Raw genomic sequence first — 7,993 nt, 5'->3', positions numbered from 1 at the left:
TTGGAATAGTGGAGGGAGGAGAGTATTGCGAAACAAACAATAAAAATGTGAACTGAAATCAAGGAACTTGGTGTCCCACTGGTATTTTGCTGTGAGTACAAGGTCATGTATTTCTAGTACAAGGGTGCTTTAAGTATGTATTTTGTAAATTCCAGGCAAGCCCCTTACTAACTACGTATTGTAAATGAAGTTTCATTTCCTTAAAAATGTGGTTTCTTTTACGTGAAAAGGCTGTAAAGGACTTGAGATTTTAATGGAAAGTCTTCAAACTTTTCAATATGATGAACAAATAAATCCCTTTCACAACAGCAGCTGTGGTAATCGGATTCTAAGTAATTCCAGTGTGCACACCATAAATAGATCTGATGGAAGTCAACACATTTTTAAACGCTGACTTTCGCCAGCTAAGTTAGGCCCAGATATTAACATAAGAACAGAAGAATAATAGCCTTATTGGGTAAGACCAATGGTCCATCTAGTCCATTATCCTGTCTTCACAGAGGCCAATTCAAGTCACAAGTACCTGGCAAAAACCCAAAGAGTAGCAGCATTCCATGCAACAGTCCCATGTCTGTCTCAGCAGACTATGGACTTTTCCTCCAGAAACTTGTCCAAACTTTTTAAAACCACCTACATTAATTGCTCTTACCGCATCCTCTGGCAATGTGTTCCAGAGCTTAACTATTCTCTGAGTGAAAAAATATTTCCTTCTATTGGTTTCAAAAATATTTCCCTGTAACTTCATCGAGTGTCCCCTAGTCTTTGTCATTTTTGACGGAGTGAAAAATCGATCCACTTGTACCCATTCTAAACCACTCAGGATTTTGTAGACTTCAATCATGTCTCCCCTCAGCCGTCTCTTTTCCAAGCTGATGAGCCCTAACCTTTTTAGTCTTTCCTCATACGAGAGGAGTTCCATCCCTTTTATCATCTTCTGCTATATCTTTTTTGAGATAAGGTGACCAGAACTAAACATAATACTCAAGGTGAGGTCACACCGTGGAGCAGAACAGAGGCATTACAACATTCTTACCCCCTCTTTTACTACGGTGTTCGATGCTTTTTAGCGCACGATAAATATTAACGCACGCTAATCACATGCTAAACGCTAACACGTGCATGTTATCCTATGGTTGCATTAGCACTCGCTAAACACGCACTAAAACGCTTAGCGCACCTCAGTAGAAGAGGGCCTTAGTCTTGTTAACTATCCCTTTTTAAATAATTCCTAGCACCTTATTTGCTTTTTTGGCACCTAGCAGATGACTGACAATTGCGCTCAACGGCGTCTACAAGTTAGGCATTGCTTATAGAATCAGGGCCTTACCCCCCCCCCTCTTTTACTAAGGTGCGCTATGCTTTTTAGCACGCGATAAATGTTAGCGCACGCTAATCGCGCGCTAAACGCTAACGTGTGCATGTTATCCTATGGACGCATTAGCGGTTAGCACACGCGATGATTTAGCGCACACTAAATGCGTGCTAAAACGCTTAGCGCGCCTTAGTAAAAGAGGGCCTTAGTGCTGTACTAAATCTGCGCACTGGCACTGAATTATCTGAGAGTTTCGTGGCCACCACGTATTACTCGTATCTAGATCCAACCAATATTCATTGCTGGTACCTGAAATACTCTCTGGGCAACTCAGAACTGCCCGTTATATGGTTCTACTTTCCTGGAGAGTGTTTCAGACATCAGCATTGAATATTGGTGATGCCCAGATAACTTTCGGGTCCAACCTGGCACTAACCAGGGGGTGCTATGGTGGTCAGAGCAGGTACTCAGTGGCACTCTCAATTAAGTGCTGCTGAATATCTGCTCCTGACCTGCACAGCCATATTTAACTGAGCAGCAGTCTCTCCTGCCTAGTTACACAGCACAAACTTCCTGACTCTGTAAGATCAATAGGTCAGTTACAACAAGTTCGAAAACATCTAAAAACTTGGTTGTTCACATAATATCTTAGTGGCTCACCTACTGAAGTGTCGCATTAATAGCGTATTTTATTCTTTTAGTCTTACATTCTAGTCTATATCTTGGTCTTAATTATTAGCGAATCTATGGAAGTGATGCACTAATAGTATTTTTATTCTTTCAGGTATATATTCTATTATATATTCGGATATTAATTACTCGTGAACCGAGTCGAGCTCCTTCAGGAGATGACCCGGTGGAACGAGGAAAACATCTGGGACACTAAGCTGCTGGGATACAAGCTATACAGCAGAGACAGAGTGGCAGGTAGGGCTGGTCTCAGTTAGGGCACTGGTCTTTGACCTAGGGACCGCTGCGGGAGCGGACTGCGGGGCACAATGGACCACTGGTCTGACCCAGCAGCGGCAATTCTTATGTTCTTATAAACCGAAGACTACATTATATTCATATAAGAGCAGAAAGCAAAAGGGATAAATGAGTTTAATGGTTTCATTCCCCCTCCCCCCCACGAACACATAAAAGTAAAATTGTAGTGAAAATCAACTTTAACTCTATTAGTCAGCTGCCCTCAAGTTTCTGACTCATAATACAACAGGTACTTATTGATAGTTACATTTTAACTGGAATCTGATAACAAAGAAAATTATTTCATGTCACACTTTTTGCAAATGTTGTTTCCAGGAAGATATTGATCCATCAGGTATGTTTATCGGACAGTATTTTGTAAAAGGCTCAGGCGTGGGCATTCTTAGTAATACAAAGTGACTTTGTGTACAGTCAGTTTTCCAGGCAGAGTGGCCGAGTTCATGTCGTCATTCTCTCTCGTCAAAAACACATTAAGCTGCAAACACAAGGATTAAGTGCATATGACCCATCTAATGCTATGTTCCCAACATGTGGCATCTGTGGCTTTGTATATGTGTGTAAAACTGTCAAGCTGTACAAGATGTTCCCAAGTGCCAAAGGTTGCCCCTCACATGGCTGGTCAAACCTTGTTTCTCTCTGGGCCTACACTTGTTATTATTGGCAGGTTCAATCATGTTGTCATTTGAAGGCTAATGCACCTCCATACTCACAAGTACTAACTGAACAGATGTTTTGTGATTTCTATCTGTCACACATGTTTCCTTACCTGCAGATGAGGTACCCAACAGTTATCCAGATGAGGGAATCAAGCAGTCATGGGACTGACCAAGCTGCCACAGATGGGACCATGCAGACTGAGGTGTCACTTCAGGATGCAGAGAATCCCACAGAGGAGCAGTCAGCAGCACCAGCAACAGTAATAGGGAAGTCCCTGGCCAAACTGGAAAGAAGCGTCCAGAGAATGAGCCACTAGCCCTTTTTTTAATGCTATCTGATCTGGAGCAGAACCAATGGGAGCAAAAGCTCCAGCTAATGGTACACATGTTTGACCTGCAGGGGGAAACACAGAAAACACAACAGAGACATGATGAGCACCCTGTGTGACATGAAACATGAGGTGCCTGGGCTACAGCAGGATATTAATTCCCTGATAGCTGCCCTTACCACAAACACAGCAGCCAACAACATATTGAGTGCCACTACAAACACTACCATTGTCACTGCTGTGCAAGCTCTGGAGAGACTGTGGCCATCTCAGAGTGTTACTGGCACCTGCTTGTCCATTTCATGCTCAACTACAATGCATCTGCTCATTGACTACACCACCATCTTCTAGCCTCCTACTGTGGGATTATATACTGGACCTAAGCAAGTGATCTTCTTTGACTTTCATGGAGCTGCACAGTGCACAGTAGCTCCATCATGCAGCCATGAATGCCAGGTTAGCCTTGCAGTACCTAGGGTAGAGGGTGGTAAGGATACTCATGTGGGTACTGGGGGAGGTGAAGAGGTAGGAAGTAAGATATGGGTAGAGGGTATGTGACATGGATAGAAGGGGTTAGAGGCATGTATGAGGATGGGTTTGGGGGAGTGGCTAATGTGTATATTTGGGCGACGATGCATAAGGATCACTGACACCACTATTTATGTTAATAAATGCGCTTACTGTCACAAGCAATGCCTATGAGATCATTTCATGCCATCAAGCCCAGCTGGTGTGGTTGTGAAGGCTTGCTCTGTTTGGATGGGTCAGCACAGTCCTTGGGATCCATGTTTGGCATCTATTCTATCTCAGGCAAGTGCAGTCTGTGCCATTGTGCGGTATACAGCAGGTGATGAAGATCTTTACAGAATATTGCAGGCCTATACAACAGATCTACAAGAATGGTCCAGGAAGTGTAATAAACTTTTCAACATGCCAAACATGCTCTCTATGATGGCTCTGTTGCTGTGCTTCTCTTCTTCTGTATGAGGTACCACAGTGGGGTCATAAACCATTTCCTTTGGGGTTATCATCTATCACCTATGTGGGATGAAAGGCAGCTCCCATAGTGTAACTGAGGCTGCAAGCTGTGCTGAGTTCAGAGTGGCTGTGCTGGTGTCATGAGAGGTTGCACAGGGACCTAATTCATTGTGCCGGCAGTGGTGTGAGTATGGGCTGGTACAGGTAGGGTTACCAGATATTACAATCATAAAATCCGGACACCCTAGACCCACCCCCTAGTCCCACCCATTTCTGCCCCAGTCCTGCCCTAACTCCGCCTCAACCCCCACCCCCACCCCTACCCCGCTCCCTGCTTTGGTCGGGCAGGAGGCAATCCACGCATGTCGGGTTTTGAAAAGCCGTCCAGCCCCTAGACATGTCCTCAAAAGGAGAACATGTCCGGGCAAATCCAGACATCTGGTAACCCTAAGTACAGGGCTCACCGAACCTGTCATAGATCCCTGAGTGCTGGAGCTGTAGTAACCATGACAGGATCCTAGAATATCGAGGAAGATATCAGTAATCTCAACCAGGGTGTCGCACTGCACGCTTAGGGAATGAAAACCTCTTCTGTTGTAATGCACAGGCTCTCTCCTTCTTGGGGATCTGATGGGCACTTAGGTGCAGTCAATTGCCAAGCACAATTCAAAAAGGAAATTATTTGTAAATCATCCAGAAAAGCAGACAAGCACACAGCTCTCAGTTTGCATTGTTGAGTTTACTGTGCCATATGCAATATTTTCAGGCTAAAAAAAAAAAAAAAGAAAAAGTGGAGGAAAAAAGAGAGATTGGAACTTTTTCAATCAGTCAGATTATATCATTTATATTATATCTTCAAAACTTTATATCTGCCAAAAAATCTGCATATTGTAGAAAACCCCAAAACAATATCCACCATAGAGATATCAAAATCCCCCACCCTGGGGTATGAAGTATATCAGGTCCTGGGCAAATAATTCAAAAAATTATTCATAAAAGAATTACTTATCTCAGCCCATAAATGTACATCAAGCAATTTATTTTAGTATTCATATACCACTTATAGCCTAAGTGGTTTACATTCAGGTACTCAAGCATTTTTCTCTAGCTCTCCTGGTGGGCTCACAAGCTATCTAATGTACCTGGGGCAATGGGGGGATTACGTGACTTGCCCAGGCTCACAAGGAGCTGTGTGGGTTTAAGCCCACAATCTCAGGGTGCTGAGGCTGTAGCTCTAACCTCTGCACCACAAATATCACATATTCACAATATCTTCCCCCCATGACAGATAAAAAGTGGCCTACCTCATATACCATAACTGCTTCATAGATTCCTACTTTTACTGCACCATGTAGAAAAAAGGTCCTGAAGAAGTAGGATATGCACTGTGAGATGACTCACTGACTGGCTGGGGCCTGTGCTAACATCTATTTCTGACTGGAAGCTGTCAGTGGTGAAAAAGGCAAAGATTAAGGTGATATGGAGGTGAAAAGTTCACAGATTGTGATGGAGTGGAGGAAAGGTTCTAGTTCCTAGCCTATATGGAGAATGGCAGCCTTATCACAGTAGAGCCTGGTGAGGGACTGCTGCTCTGTGAGGTATGGGAACTGGATCCTAGGCCTAAATATCCCATGATATGGTTGTTTCCTGTTCACGGAGGAGGGTGTTTATGAGCAACTTGAAAAACTGAAGGTGGACAAAGCGATGGGACCAGACGGGATCCATCCCAGGATACTAAGGGAACTCAGAGAGGTTCTGGCGAGTCCTATTAAAGACTTGTTCAACAAATCTCTGGAGACGGGAGTGATTCCTGGGGATTGGAGGAGAGCGGATGTGGTCCCTATTCATAAAAGTGGTCACAGGGATGAAGCAGGAAACTACAGGCCGGTGAGCCTCACTTCAGTTGTTGGAAAAATAATGGAAGTGTTGCTGAAAGAAAGGATAGTGTATTTCCTTGAATCTAATGGGTTACAGGATCCGAGGCAACATGGCTTTACAAAAGGTAAATCGTGCCAAACGAACCTGATTGAATTTTTTGATTGGGTGACCAGAGAGCTGGATCGAGGACATATGCTAGATGTAATTTACTTGGATTTCAGCAAAGCCTTTGATACAGTTCCTCATAGGAGGCTGTTGAACAAACTTGAAGGGCTGCAGTTAGGACCCAAAGTGGTGAACTGGGTCAGAAACTGGCTGTCGGACAGACGCCAGAGGGTGGTGGTTAATGGAAGTCGCTCGAAGGAAGGAAAGGTGACTAGTGGAGTCCCTCAGGGTTCGGTGCTGGGGCCAATCCTGTTCAATATGTATGTAAGTGACATTGCTGAAGGGTTAGAAGGAAAAGTGTGCCTTTTTGCAGATGATACCAAGATTTGTAACAGAGTAGACACCGAAGAGGGAGTGGAAAATATGAAAAAGGATCTGCAAAAGTTAGAGGAATGGTCTAATGCCTGGCAACTAAAATTCAATGCAAAGAAATGCAGAGTAATGCATTTGGGGATTAATAATAGGAAGGAACCGTATATGCTGGGAGGAGAGAAGCTGATATGCACGGACGGGGAGAGGGACCTTGGGGTGATAGTGTCCGAAGATCTAAAGGCGAAAAAAACAGTGTGACAAGGCAGTGGCTGCTGCCAGAAGGATTCTGGGCTGTATAAAGAGAGGCGTAGTCAGTAGAAGAAAGAAGGTGTTGATGCCCCTGTACAGGTCATTGGTGAGGCCCCACTTGGAGTATTGTGTTCAGTTTTGGAGACCGTATCTGGCGAAAGACGTAAGAAGACTTGAGGCGGTCCAGAGGAGGGCGACGAAAATGATAGGAGGCTTGCACCAGAAGACATATGAGGAGAGACTGGAAGCCCTGAATATGTATACCCTAGAGGAAAGGAGAGACAGGGGAGATATGATTCAGACGTTCAAATACTTAAAGGGTATTAACGTAGAACAAAATCTTTTCCAGAGAAAGGAAAATGGTAAAACCAGAGGACATAATTTGAGGTTGAGGGGTGGTAGATTCAGGGGCAATGTTAGGAAATTCTACTTTACGGAGAGGGTGGTGGATGCCTGGAATGCGCTCCCGAGAGAGGTGGTGGAGAGTAAAACTGTGACTGAGTTCAAAGAAGCGTGGGATGAACACAGAAGATTTAGAATCAGAAAATAATATTAAAGATTGAACTAGGCCAGTTACTGGGCAGACTTGTACGGTCTGTGTCTGTGTATGGCCGTTTGGAGGAGGATGAGCAGGGGAGGGCTTCAATGGCTGGGAGGGTGTAGATGGGCTGGAGTAAGTCTTAACAGAGATTTCGGCAGTTGGAACCCAAGCACAGTACCGGGTAAAGCTTTGGATTCTCGCCCAGAAATAGCTAAGAAGAAAAAAAAAAAAAAAAAAATTTTTAAATTGAATCAGGTTGGGCAGACTGGATGGACCATTCGGGTCTTTATCTGCCGTCATCTACTATGTTACTATGTTACTATGTTACTATGTTACTTATGTGCATCATGTCTACATGACCCATTCATTCAAGTGTGCTTGCCCCAAACACACTCTCTATCTCATTGCTGCCCCACCCAATATCCTACCAACAGCAAGATTATCCCAACACCAAATCTTCTTCAAACAGCTGCAAAAAGACAGGTCAAGCTGGGTACACCCCTTTCATCCTATATAATGAAAGGTTAAGCGGCGCATGTGCTTTTAAAAAAGCGTGATCCCTGCCGCTGTGGTGTGTGATCCCTGG

Source organism: Geotrypetes seraphini, chromosome 4 (assembly GCF_902459505.1).
Source record: "Geotrypetes seraphini chromosome 4, aGeoSer1.1, whole genome shotgun sequence".
Lineage (NCBI taxonomy): Eukaryota > Metazoa > Chordata > Amphibia > Gymnophiona > Dermophiidae > Geotrypetes > Geotrypetes seraphini.
Note: the sequence above shows the minus strand (reverse complement) of the source record.